The sequence below is a fragment of the Fukomys damarensis genome, unplaced genomic scaffold (genome assembly GCF_012274545.1).
Source record: "Fukomys damarensis isolate Sample0158 unplaced genomic scaffold, DMR_v1.0_HiC HiC_scaffold_16, whole genome shotgun sequence".
NCBI lineage: Eukaryota > Metazoa > Chordata > Mammalia > Rodentia > Bathyergidae > Fukomys > Fukomys damarensis.
This window is the reverse complement of record NW_022900928.1, coordinates 37,579,677-37,592,503: the sequence shown is the minus strand read 5'-3', so window position 1 is coordinate 37,592,503 and position 12,827 is coordinate 37,579,677. Positions and strand designations below refer to the sequence as shown.

General features: G+C 34.6%; 1 protein-coding gene across 1 annotated transcript in view; it reads left to right on the top strand.

Annotated features, from left to right (window-relative positions):
• Positions 1-12,827, top strand: part of Dlg2 (discs large MAGUK scaffold protein 2) — a 1,815,033-nt gene that overhangs the window by 401,567 nt on the left and 1,400,639 nt on the right. The gene's annotated exons all lie outside the window — the stretch shown is intronic.

Below are 12,827 nucleotides of genomic sequence, written 5' to 3'. Positions count from 1 at the left end.
AAGATGAAATCATCAGGCCTGGATACAAATGTTCCAACTTGTCAGTCAGCTAAATTAAATGAGGGCTGGCACATGTATTAGAGAGACTTTGTGTTTATATTATAGGAAAAATATATTGCTGGCCTATACTTGAAAAGCTCCACTTGCTTTACCTTATAAGAGTGCTATGAAATTTTAATAAGATCCTGAATATGAATATTTTTAACACTGCCTGGAAAATAATTTTATCCTTTTACTGAAGTGATTTGCAGGTTTCACATTTTTCTAAGGTGGTATTTTTATGAAAGTTTGAAAAATAAAAATAAAGACACATTGAAAACTTCAGACTTATTCATGAAGAAACATTTTACATTTAATGTGGATCTTTTGCTTTACTTTACTCCTACTGTGTTCTTTTAATAACTTTAAATAATTAAAAGTAGTTTTAGTGTTATATTATGTATTTAAATAAATCTATTATTCAAAAGATAACATTTGGAGATTTGATATTCCAGAGTTCTGGTGGGAAATAATGACTTAATCAGCTCATAGAGAAAAGGAAGGTACTTTCAGAATTCACAGATCTTGGTGGCCAAGTAGATTGAGGTTTTGGGTGCTACAAAGGGATACTAGACAAGGAAGTTAGGATAAGTTTAATATGACATCTTAAATTTTAAATAACAGAGGAACTAAAAGAAAACATTTTAAGAGAATATAGGATGTAGTTTGAGAACTAATGTGTTAGCAAAAATAGAAAAATATGAGAGAATGCAAAGAACAAAAGATCCAAAGTTGGAGTCTAGGAATTGTATCTTGAATCTGCCACTGATTAGTCATATGCCCTTAGGTAGATTAATTGGTCTACCATTATTTGTAAAATGAAATATTACCTATTGTGTTCATCTTTCGGGAGTATAATGAGTACCACATGAAATAAATGTGAAAGATTTGACCACTAAATGCTCTTGATGTTGCATACATTTGGAGACATGATCTGAGAACTAAATGTATCTTGAAAGTATTTTCAGTTAAAGTTTTAGTTGTTTGATAATTTTAATTTCTTTAGTAGAAATTATATTTTAGGCAATCTTATGAATTAGAACTGGTTGATAAAGGAGCTAAGTAGACACAATGGAAATACTGCAATTCATGAGCAAAGAGTTGGGTCTTTTATAATAGAGAGGTAACTAGGTAGAGTAAAATTTGACTGTAGGAAGCATAGTAGACTGAGAAGGGAGCGTGGTGTAGCAATAAGTCATAAATGGAATACAGAGAGCTTGTGTCGTTTTTGTACACACACTCTCTGAGTGGTCTTAGACAAATCACTTAGTGTATTTATACCTCCATTTCCTAAGCAAAAGTGGAAGATTTTTTATTGGAAAATTTTATTAGATGAATTATGGGTTCTTTTTAGTTTGTAACCTACTTACAGCATTTTGATAGGATATAGAACTTATTTATTTTAGAGAATCCAGCGTCACCCTCAGATTTTATCAGGTAGAAATATCTATTTACAATCTTTTTTTAAAAAATTGAATTTATTGGTACATTCTAGGTATATAGTACAGTTACATTCATTACTGGGATCTTGTACCTTTACATGCCAGACCTTGGTTCTTATTTTTTCCCCTTGTCCTCACCCTCCCTTCACCCCCTCCTCCCCTCCCCACCTTCAAACACTTTAATTCCATTTGTACATTTTCTCGTATTTTTTTCCTTTTCCCTTGTTCCCTTTTTCTTGTCCTTCTCAGTGTCCCTACACCTTTGGTCCTTTTCTTCCTATTTGCTAATTGTCCCGTTAGGATCTTGAGTACTATTTTAGTTTTTCACACCAGAGAAATTATTCGGTATTTGCATATGTGTGACTTAATCTATTTACAATCTATTAAGTAGCTGTAACTTCAGAATAAGAATAATTTTTACAGCACATCTCTATTTCTCTATATACTGTACTGGGAATTGAATCCAAGAACATTCTATTACTGAGGTTTGTCCCCACCCCTTTTCCCCTCCCCCCCTTCCTTCCTTCCTTTCCTCCTTCCCTCCTTCCTTGACAAGGTCTTGTTATAGTGCCTAGATGGGGCTGGAACTTGAGCTCTTCCTTTTTCAACTCCCCTATGTACTGGTATGACAGGCATGCACCACCATGCCCAACTATAGAGTTCTAGTTTTCCAGGAAGAAAAAGATTTAGAGGTCTATTTTACAACAAAGTAAATATACACAATGTTACTGAACTCTACATCTAACAATGGTTGAAGTTGTAAGTCCAGTGTTGTATGTTTTTTACTATAATAAGAACAATGAGTGATGAGTCTGAGCCAATCTTCCTGGAGTACCATTTTTGAAATTATTGTAAAGACAGAGAGTTAAAGGTAATTTAATGGTAATCCGGAGGAATGATTCTTAGTTTTCAATTTCCTTAGCCAGGTGTGGTGGCACGCGCCTGTAATCCCAGCACTTGGGAGGCTGAGGCAGGAGGATTGCTGTGAGTTTGAGACCAGCCTGGGCTACATAGTGAGTTCCATATCAGTGTCAATTACATAGTGAGACCCTGTCTCAAAAAACAAACAAACAAAACAAAAAAAGTTTCCTTTATTACACTTTGCTAAAGGGGAATCTCTAAATTGATGGGAAAGTTTCTAATTATAGGACATTTACCACTTCCCAAGGTAGCTCCTTCATCCTAGACAAGTTTGAATGTTATTCTTTTTATAAAACTAATGATATTCAAAGCTCATTAGGATTGGGTGTATTTTTTTCCTATACCGCACTATGGGCATTTTGAAGCTATATCAGTGTCCTTTATCTTTGTGGTTTTGAAAATATACTCTTTATCAGTGCCTATTTATTTTATAAAATATTTAAAAATGTAGTCATCATATCCATCCTTCCTTTTACCCTCCCTTATATTTCCCCCCTCCTCCTGTCATTTGGTATATTTTTAAATTTTTTAATATAAATGAAATATAGTGGCAAAATTCTCTCTGGAAATAATGAGAGGATCATCTTTTATTTTTAATGGAACACTATTGTTAACTCTGGCTAATTTGCTTTACTAATTTAAAACCTAGAATGCAATTACTCTTGTTTCTAGGTTGATTAGGACACGTGCTTTATCTTTGAGTGTTTTGTAGTATCTCAGATTTAATGTTCTGCTTATTAAAAATCAGTGACTACACTGTCAGCACTGCAGAAGATCAGGTTTCATGTTACCCACTATCATATTCATAAAGCCATTTTAAATTAATCAATCAAAGCATCAATATATGTATTTACTGTATGTCATTATAGCGATACAAAATACTTCAGAAATGAGATTTAATTTAATGTATCTGTGTTTAGAATTTTATTTTTTAATATATTTGAAGTATATTCTTCTTATGTATGCAACACAGAATGAAACATTGAAGTTTATGGTATTTACTACCTGGATCAATAAATTGAGTGCTTTAAAAAATACATCACCACTATAATCAAAATAGGGTGGGACTTGGGGTTAGATGATCATGGATCCTACTGGCTCACTTGTCAAATCAATAGAGTTTCTATCACACTGCTTTACCAACTCAAAAGCTATATAAATTTGCATAAGTCAATACTTCTGAGTCTCACTTTTTTGCCTATAAATTTATTCTTAATTCATAGGAAATGAATAATGAATTATATTATGTATGCAAAAGTTCTAAATCACAGCCTGCTCAATACAGAATTAATGTGTATTTATAAACTATATATCTGATAAGGGATTAATATCTAAAGTTTGAAAAGAACTTATGCAGCTCAGTAGTGAAAATACAAAAAAACCATTAGAAAAGACCCAAATAGATATTTCTCCAAAGAAGACATAAGAATGGCCAACAGGTAAACAGAAAAATACTCAATGCCATGGAAGTCAGGGAAATGGAAATCAAAATTACTATGAAACATGACTTCACACCTTTTTGGATGGCTAGAATAGCTATTATTAAAAAGCCAAAAGATAAAACTGTCATGTGGTGTAAAGGGAACTCTTATGCATTGTTGGTGGAAATTTATATTAGTACAAGCATTATAGAAAATAATATGGAGGTTTCAAAAGAAATTAAAAATAAAGTTATCGTATGACCTAACAATTGCTCTTTTGGGAATGTATCCAAAGGAAATGAAGTTATGTATACCCTTATATTCATTGCAGTTCTTTCTTTCTTTCTTTCTTTCTTTCTTTCTTTCTTTCTTTCTTTCTTTCTTTCTTTCTTTCTTTCTTTCTTTCGTCTGTCTCTCTCTCTTCATTAAGTTTATCAGCACTTTATAGGTATACAGTACAGCTACGGTAATCATTGGGATCTTTTACTTTTACATGATGCCTCTTGGTTCTTATTTTTTCCCCATCCCCCTGCCCTCCCTTCACCCCCTCCACCCTTCTCCATTTATGTAGACCTTTTTACATTTTTCCTCTTCTTATTTTTTCTTTTCCCTTCTTCCTTTCATCTACCCTTCCCACTTCCTCTACTCATTTTTCCTTTTTCTTCCTGTTTCCCATTATCAACTATACAATTTGAATCTTAGTTACACTTTTAGTTTTTCACACCAGAGAAACTATTTGGCATTTACACATGTGAGTCCTATTTATTTTACTTAAGAGTATGGCCTCAATAGGCATCCATTTAGCTATACATGACTCTAGTTTATCATTTTTTATGGCTGAGTAGTACTCCATTTTATAGAAAAACCACATCTTCTTTATCTAGTCTTCAGATAATGGACAACTGGGCTGTTTCCAAGTTTTAGCTACAACTATTCTGGCCTTACTTTAGAAGAAGGTTTCACTGTGTTGCATTTTATTCATTCCTTCAAAAAGGTATTTAACATTTGTTTTGTTCTACACACTGGTGATAAAGCCTTGGACAAAACAGACAAGGTTCCTTCTCTCACAAATAAAATTCAGATGAGGTAGACAGTATGAAATAAAGAATGTAATTGCAAATTGTTAACATTGCTATTAAGGAAATGAACCAGGATCATGTAATGGAGATAGAAAGGAATCCAAATCAACTAGAGGGGTCAGTTTGAGAGGGTCCTAAAGAGGTGGTAACATCTCTGCAGAGATTTGAATAATTAGAGGGAAGCAGTTGTATGAAGATACAGAGGAAGAAAGTTCCTGGCAGAAGGAACACTAATTTCAGTATCCTAAAGGAAGAATCAGAGTGGAATACTGTGGTGATAATAGACTACAGGAGGTTAGTGTTTGGCATGTGGGAAGGTGACCAATGGGATGGACATTTAACAGTACTGCTGAGGGTATTTATATTGTAAACAGAACTGCATTCCATGCAGCTTTTTACATTTGTAGCTTGCACACAACTATTTGGACTTTTGGAATCTCTTCAACTCAGAGAATTGTGTAATGTGAGGGAAAATTGAGCCTCATACAGAAGGTACTTAATATTTAGCTAAGTTTATATAAACGTGCAGTGTTAGGAAAACATAATTTTATTGAATTTTTATCATGCATTGCTTATTCCTTATAATTATCTAAATTTCAAATTTTCAAAGGCTATGTAATTTTGAGGATTCTAACTGATAGAGCTATATGGCTGTCAATGAACTATGTTCCAATTCATATATATAAACAAAATTGGCATGCAACTCAGATCTATGCAAATGAAAATTGTAAAGAAGTAGGTTAAAAATTAAAATTTCTTGGTTTTTGTATTGATTCACTTAAATTTTTTCTTATTTAATTTTTATGTCTTAAATGACACACATTTAACTTGTACAAAATATGTAGATGTGCTTTTCAATAGCATACTGATTTTTTTTTGTCATAATAGAAACTCTAGAAAAGACGGTCCTTTTCCATTTGATCCTAATTTCCTACTTGCCTTTAGAGAGTTCAGAAATGAGGGCATACATTTTGCTGTGACCTGCCTGCAGTCTGTTTTTCTAAGCTAACAAGCTTTGCAGATGTCATTCATGTGCCTGCTGTCTTGGGTATGTAGGAACAGACAGACAGGGATGGGAGTCCCCGTGGGTGGGATTTCTTCTGTTATTTCCTTTGGAAAAGCTAATCTTTCTAATGGACTCTTTGCCTCCTGGGGGTGCTCCCAAGACCCTTACAAGGCTATAAAAGGCTTCAGGGTAGAAGCCCAGAGTTGCACCCATATTTTTAGGATTCTTGGTTTTTTATTATAAGTGTGTTGAAACTAGGTTACCTTTGGCTAGAAAAGGCCTTTGGATCTGTCTGTGCCACACTCTCTTTTATTTTGGATAAAAAATCTACTTAACAATTTACTGTTATTATTAATAAAATGCCTATATTTATTACTGTTTGTCTATTACAAGGACAAATGGCTAGTTTCTACAGTGTCCTGTTAGTGCACTTGAGCTGGAACTGCCTTTTGAATTATATAGGACTGCTCCATGCCACACAAGGAATATGTAAGTTTAAATATAATATAAATTAAAAAAAATTTGCTATCAAGAAAAAATAAATAGTAAAACTGGATCTATGATCATTCTTCCATTCCAGAAATATTTATTTTGTGCCTCTTAACTTCAAGGTTATTATAGTTACTGCCAGAGATATTTCGTAAGTCTGCCCTCAAGTGGCTTAGATTCTAGGACAGTAGACAATAGCCTATATTTCACTTCTAGATATTTTTTTCCTTGTTGAAAATGAACAAAACTAATGCCTTTAAATGGTTAAGCTGTAGGCTCAGTGGAAGAAGTTTATAATAGTAATTTTTATGATATTAAACTTCAAATGGTAGGTTATACTAAGAATCAATATATTCCTGGCATGATATTATTAGCTTTAGGAATATCCAGAAAAGCAATTTGTAGGCTGTGACTTTATTTCTTGCCAAACACTTCTTGTGAACTCAGGCCCAGTTGAGCTCTGTGTTCATAAAAAAAAAAAAAAAAAAAGAAATGCTTTTAGATGATGCCTTGTTAATTTTAAAAATAAAGTAATGTATCCCCTGAGGCAAAGGAGTGGGTTATCTTCTATCATCTTTATATCTGAGGAAAATCAATGGAAGGTATGAAAGTCTGCTTGAAAATGCTATGTATTTACTAACATCTAAACATACATACATTATGCAAGTAATCTCTTGTGATGAACACAAACTAAGGAGTACAGAACATGAACAAGACTTATTTATACTCACTTTACATAATATAAATAGTTTTAAAAATTACCAAGCAGAGACTGAATGTTTAGTTTGTGAAATGCCTGCTCCAAAGTCCTTTTATTTAATGAAATCCCATGGGATGTGTTTATTAAGCTGATTTTAAAAAGAAGTAAGATGTTGTTTTCTTTCAAATAAAAAATAGTGCATGGAATTATTTTTCCTACCATTTCTAGCTCACTCACTCCTTTGAATCTTTTTTAATGCAGTTCAGGACTGTTCTCCAGAATGCCTTCTTGACCACCCCATCTGGGCTAAATGCCTCTACTTTATGTTTCAAACACCCGAAGTGCATACTGTATAGTAACTTTTATTTGCTCGTGGGCAGGTGTTCTACTAGTTTTTGCTCACACTTTTGTCTCCATAAAAGTAGTATATTGAATAGAGTTACAAGATGAGGCAATAGGAAGAGTCAAGCTGCCTTTAAGGAGCTCAAGGTTAGTGGAGTGAGGTTAGTGGATGATGCAGATCATTAGTGAACCCTCCCTCAACAAACGTGGCCAACAAGTGACTTCAGGAGGCTTGTGGTGTGCCAGGAGCTGTGCCGCAGTCATTGCCTTTTCTTTCTGCAGGCCTGTCTAATTTATAAAATGAATTTTGTCTGTGATGAGCCAGGGTCAGAAGACTAATTAGGCTCCCTCTGCCAATTTTCTCCTATCTTAACTTCTTCCTCTTTAGGAAGATGAAATGCAGTTCCAAAGATAACTTTCTTCCCAGGATACCTTGTGAAAATATTCATCTTACTCTGCTATCCAATTTACTCCCTTTCTCTCTCTAACCTCCAACTATCTATTCCGATCATGACTGAGAAAGCCTGGACTTGCAATTAAGAGACATGCTCTTTACAGTTGGCACAGAAGGTTACTAGGTTCTTAGCAAATCAAATAAACTTCCTAAGCTCCTGAGGATGAGACAAGTACTTTTTCATCTTTTAAAACGCTAGGGATATGAAGCCTCATTTTGAATATGAATATGACACTTAGACTATTTACATATTAGATGCCTTGATGGTATCAAGGAAGTACTCTGGTACTTGGGAATGCTCAAGGTACAGTGGTTTCTGCACCCTCGGATAAGCTTGCTTTAACTTAATTATGGCAATGAGCTTGTAAATGAGGAAGTGAATAGGCAAAGCATGCTTCTTTAACCTATTTATATTATTGAACCAGAATATGGTTAACTAAATGATGGGACCACAGTATGGGTTGTATTTGTATTGTTTACTTTGAACATTATTTTTGTTATACAGTACCTGTAGGATAACTGTTCAGAGGAAATTATTTTTAACTATAATTTTAAAATTACTTTGAAAGATTTTACATCAAATTAAACCTTAGTAGCCTCTTCCCCTTTTATTCTCTCAACACATATCTGATTTGCTATGAGCTTTAAAAATAATCTTTAGAAAGAGTGCTCTCATTTTGGTAAAATAATGACATGTCAGTTTCTGAGACATTCATCTATTTAGCATTCAGGAGATTAATGAGGTTTGAACCTAAATAATTCATGAAAGGTACAAAGAAGAGTCTTATTTAATTTTTTTTCAAATTGCTTGCTATAAAAAATGCCTTTTATTTTAAAAAGAAGTTGGTGGTGAGTGGTGGGGTAGGGAATAGTTCTGCCAGTATCTTGCAGCAGTAAATGAAATACAGGGGTCCTTAAATATGTATTTCTTTTTGATATTGTCATTGGTTCACATGACTACTTAATTTCTTCCTGGAGAAAAGATTTTCCTTTCTTATTGGTCGAGCAGTACTTTCCCTCCTTCTTTCATCCTCTCTCCTCCCTCCCTGCTCTCTTCTTGCTGAGCTCTGTGTCTTTCTACCTATTTCATTCTCTCTCTGCCTGTGTATCTAAAATGATGAAGAAAAGGTACATCCTTACCTAGAGTGATGCTTGTCAGGCACCTCAAAGGCGGTCTGTGTAGCAGCATCACTGGAAGAAAGGAAGGGGTTTGAGGGAGGGGGAGGACTAATCATTTGGCTGTTAAAATGCTGCAGAAGGGAACTCAAAACTCTGCCCACATAATAAGTGCCTGCAGACAGCCAGTAAGGAGGGAAAAGTTTGGGAAAGAACTCCTTTTTCTGTCTCAAAATGTGGAACTTTTGTAAATACGTTGAACCCTCCTCCCACCCCAATATTATACTTCTTTGTTGAAACACTTAAATTGTCCATTCCAGTATGTCACAGACCACACAAATAGCTACACAAGAAATTTTAACATTTTCTAAATTAAGCCTCCAAATCCGCAGTTTCTTTATGTCCCTGGCCAGATTTTCCTTATCCAGCTGTTAGTCATTTGTAAGAAGCTGCCCTTGTAATTGCAGTTGAGTTCAGATGTGATCTATGCGGCACTGCATGCACCTTCGCTTTTCACTCATATCCTTCTAGTCATTTAGGCTCCTGGGAATCATGCTTATAATAAACAGCTTTTTATTACCAAAAGCCGCGGTTCTGGCAGCAGAACGACAGCCCTTTGATAAATGGGCCGGGTAGTTTTTTGTGTGTGTTGTGCTTACTCAGAGTTGTTAGTAGGAAAGACGAAGGCAGCGAAGGGGGGACTTTGGCAAGGAGATTTTATGAGTATACCGAAACAGCAGATCAGGATTCAGAAACAAGAGCGAGAGCTGAGATGTGATTCTCTGGCGCTCCTTGTAGCACTCATCTGCACGATAGAACTCACGGAAGCCTTGCTAGGATCACGGAATCTGATAAAAGACCATGCAGCCGCGGAGCCCAGCGAGCCACCACCGAGAAGTTTTGACGAGCTGATTTCTAGGGGATTTTCCGGTGCCTAGGAGAATCCTGCCTGCCTTGAGCTGTACGGAGGAGGGCTCGAGTTTCCCATGAGGGGCCCCCTTGGAAAAGCCGTCTTGTGCAGAATCCAGGCTCTGCTTCTCTCAGTGTGCTTGCTATTTACCCAAAGGCTTTTCTCACCTTTGCTGATTTGCTGGTGTGATTTCCATGTACTGAGTCCTGTGTAGGGATCCAGGATGGATTGCCTGTGCATTGTCACCACAAAGGTAGGATAGGAACCAGAGCTGTTATTGTGTGCAGCATTTTTCTATTATTATTCTGGTCCTGTAATTAAACAGCTCTAGTAAGGTGCTGCCAGTTTGTGAGATAAAATGCTTAGTGTAATTTACTTTGCTGGGCATTTTGTTCCCTAAGAGGATCTGAGGGTCCTGTCTTTCTGTGATTTCAACTTCTTAAAGTGATATGGTGTGTTTGTGCCAATGAGAGAATTTACCTTTGGTTTTTTTTGTTTTGTTTTGTTTTTGTTTTTTTGGGTGGGGTGGGGTGGGGTGGGAGAGTTATGGTAGGATATGCTCTTGCATCTATTGATAGATTATAATTGAAATATCTATAGTAGTAGTGTAGCTCACACATCATTTTAACATAACATATCAGGGTAGCCTTTGAGTGTGATAATTAGCTTTTCATAAAAACCATGTCTTCTGTTTGAAGAAGCCAATCAGCTTTACTGTGGCTTGACATATTGTTCCTGATTGGAGAATTCTGATATTCTGCATTTTACTGATTTTTTTTAAGGAGAAAAAAATCTGTAGGCCCCAACGTAAAATAAATAAATGCTGTATTTAATCTTTATCAGTCTCCCTATTTTGATTAGAAGCAATAAAATATTTACATAATCAGAAATAGAAATAAAAGTGGAAATGGAATAAAATAGTTTTTATGGGTTTGCTTTATGGAAAATTTCAGCAATCATTTTATTTTGCAATCAGTTCTAAATAGTGCTTTTAAATTTCATAACACTGATTGATGGAATAGAATTACTATTATTTTTAGAGTAAAACTAATTAAAAGACATTCATTAGCTGCCTTTTCATTTTGCAGATAAGCCTACCAAGAGTTAATTTGAGGCATATCTTTTAGTGTTTCACATTGATTGGATATCCATTAAACATGACAAAATCAATGCCTTAGTGCATGAGACTCAGGAAGTGTGGTTTTCACACTGTGATCTCTTTTTACCACTAAAGAAAAGATTATTTAATTTTGAAGCGACAAACTAAGTTCCCCAGCATATGTTAAATGTTTTACTTTTATAAATTAAATACCAAACTATCTTAATGAATACTTCCTCAAAGAATCTAGAATCACATGGCAGCCTCAATGTCAGTGGACTTAACACCTAGAAACTTCTAGTTGTATTGGTTTCTAAATTACAAGATATGTTATTTTTGTGTAAAAAAAATCTCAGTACTTTTACCAGTGAATTAAAAAGTAAAATATAAAACAAAAATTTTAAAAGCTAAGTAGGAAAGATATGTAATCTAGGAAGAAACTATTTTCTTAATTATGTTTCACCTTTCTTGAAGTATTGCATTTGGTGTTAATTTCTTGGAAGAATATTGTCAAATCTAATTACACATGTCATAATTATTTTCAATTCATAATTTCATATGCTATAAAACAAAATTAGTACCTTAAAATAAGATATAAAAAGTTATTATTTAAAACTCAATACTGGAAGTCTGTTTTGGTAAACAAATTAAATCAACATCGAGATTCAAGTTCCTTCACTTTGGGTAACATAATCTAAATGCCTTTCATATTCACTTATCAAGGTTTTGACAATCATAGGTACAGGTAAAAGATAAGATTACTCTGCTTTATATTATGCATGAGGTAAATATCATTCCAGTATTCTGATTTGTCATATAAATTACATGTTTCAACAGGACACTCTTAAGAAACTTCATGAATTTTCTAAGTTAATCATATTTATAAATTGTCTAGATTGTCATATATATCATCTTGAAAATAAAAATATATTTACCAAAAAGTTACATTATAGTGTTTAAACAGTAAATAAGCATGCTAGATTAATGAACATGACTTCATGGAGTACTTCAACCTTCAAATATGATCCCTTTAACTCACCATCGTTGATACCTAACTTTGTTATCCCTAAGTACCTATGTACTTGGGATGTTCTTGCTCCCTTTTCTTGGGACTATTTGACATGAAACTTGCAAACAAGTTGGAGATTTTAGTTCTGTCTCCTTTCAACTTCATCTCTTCTTCTCCAGCAGCAAGTCCATCTGTAGTAGCTCTGGCTTACTTCTAGAAGTTTTATCTGAAACTGGGACTACCAACTACACTGATCTGTCCTAGACTCACTTCAGCTATGGCATATCTCAATATTACATGCCAGGGATTTAGCTCAGAGCTTTGGTGGCCTGCCTTGCAAGTGCAAGGACCCGAGTTCAATCCCTGGTACCCCCCACCAAAAAAAAATTACAGCTGACCATGACTTCTACTGAAGTTTCTGGGGACAAGGAATCATAAATACTTTCACCGGTAAAGCATCTTGGTTCCTTCTTCCCCTCTTCCCTTGGTATGAAAGGTGCTTATTGTTTTCTTCGATCCCCCTAGACTTTTATGTTTGCTGAGTTCTCTTATTCCTCTTTATTATATACACTGCAGAAATAAATTCCTCTTCATGTCTTTGATTCACATTCTTCAGAATAAATGTTAGAAGATTAATGAGAGAAGGTATGAACATTCAGAAAGACCACTGTATAAAGGCAATATAAAAGGACTTATTACTTATTTTAAATTAATATTGATTTGACTTAAGCTAGTGTGTCTGATTTATTTCACTGAACATTAAAGATCCCTTTTCTGGACATGGCCCCATTATGAAGTTC